An 8535-nucleotide genomic window follows, 5' to 3' on the forward strand; every position below is an offset into this window, starting at 1 on the left:
TATGGGATCGAGCCCCACATCAGGCTCCTCCGCTAGGAGCCTGCTTCTTCCTCTCCCACTCCCCCTGCTTGTGTTCCTTCTCTTGCTGGCTGTCTCTATCTCTGTCGAATAAATAAATAAAATCTTTAAAAAAAAAAAAAAAGAATTCAGAAGCATGAATTACCTGCTAAGATGTGCTGTTACATCATCAGGCCACCCCCCTCCATAGCCCTGGAATTAGTCCTAATTGTCTCTTTGTTTCTTCTACTCTCTCCAGATTCAGAATCTCTGTTGGGAGGGTGGGGAGTCAAGTTCACATCACATACCTGCCCACTGATTGCCAAGAGCTGGGGGAGAAGAAGGAAGATTCCCCTCCCTCCTTGGCTTCTATAAGTAAAGGTTGAGGCAACTCAAATCATGCCTATTGGGTATTGCCCCAGAATAAGGAAGTCAGATTCTAGACAGCCCCAAAGTCAGATTCTAGACAGAAGAAGGAAGTCAGACTCTAGACAAGCCCACCATACTGGTGATTTCCATTCCAAGTTTCCCCACTTTTATATGGGTTCTGTGAATTTCCTATTTCTTTCCCACAAGTGGTCTTTGGTGACTAGCCAGAATCCTGTGGCTTGTACTCGGAGATCCCTAAGTGAATTATGTCCCATGGCTCCCATATGATCTTTGTTTTTTTGGTGCATCCTAGAAGTTTGGGGACCTTGAGGTCTAGACTCGCAATTTGTTTTTGTCTCATTAGCTTGATTATAATGTTTAGGGGGATAAATAACCTGCAGGTCTTTTGCTGAGAGCAGCTTAGTGAGGACTGGCCATGAAGAACATTTTCCATATTCTTGGCTCAAGAGTTAGCTGTTCTCATTGACGTGTCAGTATTGAGCCAAAGGGCCAGCCCTTGGAGACGGGGCTGTGGAATGAGTCAGTGTGGCCAGTCCATTCTAATTTGGCACATTCAAGCTTGACTACTTTTCATCAAGGAGTTCATTATTTGGGGCTGGGAGGCAATTTCACGTGAGCATGCATACGTAAGTCCTTTGCCCACTGCGGTGATTTGGTTAAGGGGACTTGGCCAGCTCTGGGGGTCCAGAATGCCCTGCAGTTGTGTTTAAAATAGAGAGTCCATGGTTTTCAGGGGCTCACAGGGGTCCACAGTACTCAGAAAGGTTGAGTCATGGACTTGTTTCCTGAATTCTGAGCTGCTTAACAATGACCTTTTAGATAGGGTGGTGGTTGTGTAACTAAATTTACTAAAAACCATTGCGTTGTATACTTTGAATGGGTGAGTTGTATGGCAATTGAATTGTATTTCAAAACTGCTAAAAATGGACCTTTCACTAACCTGTTTTTAAGTAGGGGACCGCCTGAACAAGGGACCCATCTTGGGTGCTCAGTGAATCTGGGCATTATTGAGCTCGTTTGTATATAATTGCCCATTTCTATGTATTACTTTGGCTCGAGGTGCACCCAGTTATGATAATTTTGTGGTCCTTCTAAGTGAGTTATTTGGCCTCTAATATTGCACTGAGAACCATGTCTAGACCTATGGTGGGTTAAAAGCCGGAGCTAATTTCATTTATTGCCCCATAAATTGCAGTGGTTATAGTTATGGGAGAAGACACAAGCACAGTGAAAGTTCAGCCAAGTTCCCTTACTTTCATGACCCCCATTGGTATTTTGCACCCTGTTGAGGGATTACGTGGTTAGTGATGAAGTGCTCAGGACGTTAAGGGGGAAGTGCTAAGCCGCGATGTCGGGGCTGCAGTGCTGTAATCGAAGCCATAGCAAAAGAATGGCTGATGTGATCCCCACCTGAGGTCCCACTGACTGCATCAGAAAATAAGGTCGCCATGGAAAGCATCAAGTAAAAAGAGTTCAGTCGTACCTTGCGTATAGCCCTCCAAAGGCAAGTCTGATGGTGTCCTGTTCCTGGCTGATTCTTGGGTGGCTTCCCATCACTGCAGCTGCAAGCCTGTGCCCATTTCCACAGTGTGGGGGCCCCTGATTCCTAAAGGCTGAAGGCCACCTGCTCTGGGTAGCTCAGAGTGCTGTGTTGCAGGTTGCTGACACGGCTGTTGATAAGGGCAACTTAAAGGGGAGTGTGTGCAGGTCAGGGACCCGTTGGTCCCAGTGCACAGTTAAGACTTGCTAGTTAGCAGGATGAATAGAAAGGGGGCACGAAGGCCACAGGTGGCTGAATGTCTGCTGCTGAGGTAGGACGTGAACAGGACTTTCCATGGTACATTCTAGCTGCTCTGTTGATCTACCCCCTGAGAACTGTCCCATCTGCTTCCATCTCCTAGGGGAGCTGAGGGAGTCATTCCTATCCAGGAGATCAAACTCCATTCATCATCTTCAGGGTTCAGCAAACCTATGTGGTATGTACGTTGTTCTGTACCTATGTTCTGTAAACGTACGGATGTTCCTCAGGCGAACTGGTATTGATACAGTTGAAATGTTCTGTTCCTTCCTGTTGTGACCAACCGTCCCTGAGCTCTTGCTAGGTGCCAAGCTGTGTGCTAACTGCTTTGACTAGGTTATTTTTCACTCAGCCCTCTTAATCCCATGAGGCTGGAAATGCCCATTTTTTTGTGTGTAAGAGAAAGCCAAGGCTTAGAAAAGTTAACTGAATTGCCTAGGACTAGACACATAGCAAACAAGGTAATAGACTTCTGTCCTGGGTCGAATTCCATAGCTTTTAACCATCGCTGCTGCACCCCCTATTCTAGACTGTATTTCTCTCAGTGCCTACTTGGTTGGTTTTTTCTTTCTGTGCAGGTGTTTGGGGTGCTTTAGGTGGGAAGGGAAGTGAGCAGCTGATGTCTGTCATCACGTGCCATGGATTAGCAAGTCAGTCACCATCTAGATGGGGCAAATGTTGGGCTGTGGGTCAAATATAGCCTACAGCTCTAGAGCGAAGAATGATTTTTTTCAATTTTAAATGGCTGGGGAAAAAAAATCAAAAGAATGATACTTTGTGATACCTGAAAATTATATGGAATTCAAATCCAGTGCCTATAAATAAAGTTTTATTAGAACACAGCCATGTCCATTTTGGTTATGTACTTAATGGCTGCTTTCATGCTACAATGGCAAAGATGAGTAGCCATGACTGAGACAGGATGGCTTGCAGAGCCTAAAATATTAATTTTCTGGGTCCTTGTAGGAAACCTTTGCCAACCCTTGATCTAGATGATAGTGTTTGCACTCCCAGATAGGAATGACTTCCTAAGCTCTTTTGGGAGGTGGGCAGAGACGGGATAGGGCAGAGCAACAGGACAGCTACGTACAAAGCCAGATCAATGTTACGTATGCTTATCAGCGCTGTTCTGTAACGTTCTTTGTGGCCACACTGTGTGTGCTCTCCAGTGGGTCCTGGTGACCCAGGGTACCATTCATGTTCTGGACAGCTATAACTGCAAGGCTGGAACCCCAGGTCATAGCCTTCTGTGTATGACTCGAAGGGGTTCAGAGTATACAACTCCAAAATATGCCCCTTTGACCTAAGGATTGTTTTGAGCTGAAGGCAATTGAGAGAAAGCAGACCCAAGAAAAACACTCTGCCCTCTCCTCTCGACTATTCTTAATCACTGGGGACAACTCTTGATTCTTTTGGGCGCAGAGATAGCACCTGAGGAATCCCATAACAAACCTTAGTAAGCAACTCTTATTTTCCGTTAGTCTCCCCTAAAAGCCTGAACCCGTTTTCCTGTTTTTTTTTTTTTTTTTTCTTCTCTACAAATGTCCTTTGTTCAGGTGTCGTATAAAGCGCAGGTTCTAACCACCCCTTTGAATTCCTCATCTGAGTTTCTCCCCTGCGCATGTGCACTGTGTGGGTTAATAAACTTCCTGTTTGTTTGTCCCTCGTTAGTCTGCATTTTGCAGGTCTAATTTGCAGGGCCCCAGCTGGAGAGCCTGGGAGGGTAGAGGGAAAAAGTCTCCACTCTGTTGCAGACACGAGACTAGGTAACTTAGATGGAGGGCTGGGGGCGGCAAGCTTGAATGAAGGATCTCCCTGCACACCACCGTACCACCTCAGGGAAGGAGGGGAAGGTTGGGCCCGCCCTCTGGCTAGAAGGGAATTGATACACCCAGGACACGGACCGTGCTGCACGTGTTGCCTGCTGTTTCATTGAAGCCTCAGTAGTCCGGACAGGGAAGGCCATCATCTTCCTGTAAAGATGTTGAAGGGGAGACTGACGTTGGGGGGATATACACTGAGGTGCCATTCGTGAGTACCTGCCCAAGTGTTGTGCTATGGATTCGAGGACTAACGGGCCAGCTCCACGCCCTTGGGTTCTGGCTAACAAGTTCTGAGGTTGGTATCCAGGTTCAGACACATGTGCTTGGAAGCCTGACGTGTTTCTCCTCCATCACGTTGGCCTCTCGGTGCTTACACCTTGAGCAGCCATGTGGATGTGTTTCCTGTCAGACTGACCGCTCTGGACACAGCCTATCGAAGCGGCATGGCTCCGTGATGAGTGCAGGGAATTTCTACTCAGTGAACTGGTGAGCAGTTGCCGTGTGCCAGGCCCCATGTTAGGTGCTGTGGGTATGAACGTGAGGGACAGCCACCTTTCTTAGGCTGTTTCCGTAGAGCGGGTGGGCTGGTGCAGGACCTCAGGGGTTTGGGTTGTAAGCAACAGAAGCAGACTCCGGCGAATTCATCTGAAGACAGTGCACTGGGGGGCATGGGGATGGTTCACGGGATAGGAGGAGAAGCTGAGCGGCTGGGCCCACAGGTGTGGGCAGCAGCCTCAGGGGTCTAAGAAGTGGGAGGCATAGACAGCTGATACCTTTGGGACAGAATGGTTCTCACCATTTTCCTTATCTCAGTCAATATCAGGTTGCCTTTGCATGAGAATTTCACTTGACTTTGGCTATTTCTTTGACTCAAAGTAGACAGGATCATGGATGGGCAGCCCACCAAGGCTGTGTGCAGTGGTAGAGAGGACCTCCCAAAGAACACTGAGTTTCTGTTACTGGAAGAAGGGGTAAGTGCTGTTGGGCAAGTGAAAACCAGGGTCGCTATGTGTCATGGGCTATGGGAGTATAAAGGAAGATGCCCAACCGAGCCCCAGAGGTCAGGGAAGAGTTTCTGGAGGAAGAAACCTCTAGGCTGAAACCAGAATGACAACTGAAGTTAGCCATAGGGCAAGAAGGACACAAAACATTACAAGCTAAGGGCAATGCAGGTGCAAAGGCCCAGGGGCAGGGCATGTTTCAGGCTCTTGCTTGTTGGTCTCTAGGAATGACAGGTCATTTTGCCCAAGGACTTGTGCTTTTAAGGATCAGGGTCCATCTGTCTTTGAGTTTCCCAAGGTCAGCTGAGCATCATGGAAAACCTCAGGCCATGATTTCCTGCTTCCCAGGGAGTCTGCAGCATTAAATAAAATCTTGGGCCCTCCTGCACGGAGAGCTGATAGGAAGAAAAATGCCACCGCAGCCCTGAGCACTTTTATTATTCTACCTTGGCTGCAGTCGGGGAGGCCGCTGGTCATGAGCTGCCCGACCTGATTTGCACCGGCGTAAGTCACAAATTGTGGCTTGACGTTTATAGCAGCTGTGATCCACACATATCGATTATTTAGGAAAAGGAATGAAGCCGAGACGGCCGAGCAGCTGCCTTGTTAAAAATCTGCTCTTGTTGCATTTCATCCCGATGGGAGAGGGGGCACAGACTCGGAAAGGGGGGAAAGCACTATCTAGCTTAGATCTTGTTCATGTCTCGGTGGATAGCAAGCGGCTTTTATTCACTGTCTTTGATTAATCAGCTCCCTTTTATTCATGTGAAAAATCCAGACACCCAGGAGCTCCTTGGAAGGAATTATTGTTCTTTGCCTCTTATGCTCAATTGCTTCTGTATTGTGTTCATTGGGCTAATGAAAGCTGAGCGAATGTCTCTATTGGCTGTGCTTGGATGAATTAGCACTTCGCCTGCAAACTGTATTTCTCTGATGAAGCTGAATTTGTTTCCTCCCCCCGCCACCCCCCCCCCCCCCGCCACGATGAGGTTGTTTCTTCCATGCTGATGACCGTGGGAGCCACGGGAGGCGTTTGGGGCCCTTTCCGTTCAGGGATCACTTGGCCTCTCCATGGTAGTCCGGAGTCCGAGGCAGCCAAACTATAAGAACAAGAGCTGCCGTAGCACCAGCTCCAGTGTGGGCGGACGCCCGGCTCGTGTCTGCGGTTGCTGAGCTGAATGGCATCGGGACCTGCACGGATGGTCCTTCGGCCGGGGTGGGAGGCACACCGACCCCAGGCGGGCGGGAGTCCACGCGGAGGCCTGCTAGAGCCTAGACGAGCTGCGGGCTCTCTGAGCTGTGCCCTGCCCAGTGAGAGGATTGGGCTAGCCGAGTCCGTTAGGCTGCTTGGGCCGCCATGACAGAATACCACAGGCTGAGCGGCTGAAGCAACGGAAAATGATTTTCTCACCTTTCTAGAGGGCCGAAGTCCAAGATCAAGGGGGCTGCAGGGTTGGTTCTTCCTTTTTTAAAAAAAGATTTTATTTATTTATTTGACAGGGAGAGAGAGAGCCCAAGCAGAGGGAACGGCAGGCAGAAGGAGAGGCAAAGCAGGCCTCCAGCTGAGCAGAGAGCCTGACGTGGCCCTCGGCCCCAGGACTCTGGGATCATGAGTTGAGCCGAAGGCAGACGCCCAAACGACTGAGCCCCCAGGCGCCCCGGGGTTGGTTCTTTCTGAGGGCTGTGAGGGAGAATCTGCCCCAGGCCTCTCCTAGCTTCTGGGGGTCGCTGGCCATCTTTGCCATCCCTTGGCCTGTAGAAGCCTCACTCCGACCTCTGCCTTGATCTTCACATGGCGTCGTCCCTCTGTGCATGCTCGTCTGTGTCCAAGCTTCCCTTTCTTAGAAGGACATCAGTCCTGTTGGACTAAGGCCCATCTTAAGGACCTCGTCTTAAACTTGATTATGTCTGTGAAGACCCTGTGTCCACATCAGGTCACATTCTGAGGTACTGGGGGTTTGCACTTTAACACGTATGTACTTTTTTTCCAGTGATGGGGGGAGCAATTTAACCTATAAAACCTACCTTGGGACTAGTTATGTGATGATAAATTTCCTTATTGTTTAAGCCGCACGAGTTGGGTGATGGTTACCTGTAGACCTGAATGGCTGACAGAGACCACAGTTAGCCCCGCTGGGTCTAACCTGCGGTGACATGGGTTTCCCACCACCATGTCCCGCTAGGAACGGTTTCATTTTCTTGCTGTTGGAGATATTCCTGGGTCGGCCCCGGGAACCAGAGTCCTGCATGAAGCTTCCAGCTCAGGGGAGAGCACACACAGCTACAGCGGTCTTGAGGGAGGAAGGAGTTTAGAGGGTTGGAGAAGCAAAGAAGTGAGATAGCACTGACGTCTGCTGGGAACACCACCCCTTTTCTCTGTGGTTGCCAGACCTCGTCCTGCTGGCCCCATTCAGAGTGGCTTTCTCCAGTGTGTCCCCCAGGTGTTTTGTTTATAACCTGGTCATGGTGCTTGGTGTCATTGTGGTATGGTGAGGCTGGACCCTTGCTCTGAACTCTGGAGTCCCTGCCTGGTTTGTGCTTAAAATGTATGTCTACATGGAGCTTCTTCCACTGGTCTAAAGGGGCACGAAGCTTAGGAGCCAGGTGAGGACAGAGCGGCGGCATTGGGATGAGAAGCACAAGCTCGGGGCTTGGCAGGAGGAAGGGATGGGGTGGTGGGGGAGGGAGGGGACAACAGGAGAACCCCAAGAGTGTTTGTAAAGCTGTGCATGTTTTTCTGGGGAAAGGCTCATGTTTTTCATCAGATTCTTAGAAGGAGGGCTAGTACCCTAGCTCTGCCTTGGGCAGCGTGGTGGATGAGATGCTGGTCTACACTACATGCAGGATTTTGGCTCTTCGTGTCATTTAGGATACAGATCTCAAGGAAAGTGTGAGGTCCAGCCATATCAACATGGTACCATGCAACATGGCTGGTGCACACAAGGATTGCCCAGAGCTCAAGATGAATGCAAACCAGGTGATCCCTATCACGGAAGAACCAACACCTGTCATCTCTTCCCATGGAAGACAGTCCGGCCTAATGCTCAGTTCAAGGCACTGCTAGTTCAGACACAGAATCTGGAGTTGATTCCAGGCTCTTCCCCTCTTAGCTGTGACAACATGGGCACTCACTGTTCTTCTGAATCTGTTTTCTCGTGGAAAATGGAAATGAAAATAGCTTCACCGAGGATGGTGTTGAGGTTGACGTACGACCACGTACGTGAAGGGCTTGATTCCGTGCTTGGCACCGAGCGTCTGAAATGTCAGTGTTATGAGGGGAGGGAAAGGTGAGGTGTAGAGGTTACTGACCTCTGTCCTTGTCCCTGAACCTTGCCTCTGTCCCTGACCTGTTAGTTTTATGGCTGTAAAATGGAGCTTCATTCTTCCATTTTGTGAAAGAGAGCTGAAATGTCCTTTTTGCAGAGCCTTTGGGAATGTTAGTGATAATGTGCGTGAGAGGCCCGGCTGAGATGAGTTCTCTTGTAGCAGACGTGAGCATTATTCCTGTGCCAGGCTCTTTCAGGTG

The sequence above is a fragment of the Ursus arctos genome, unplaced genomic scaffold (assembly GCF_023065955.2).
Source record: "Ursus arctos isolate Adak ecotype North America unplaced genomic scaffold, UrsArc2.0 scaffold_32, whole genome shotgun sequence".
Classification (NCBI taxonomy): Eukaryota; Metazoa; Chordata; class Mammalia; order Carnivora; family Ursidae; genus Ursus; species Ursus arctos.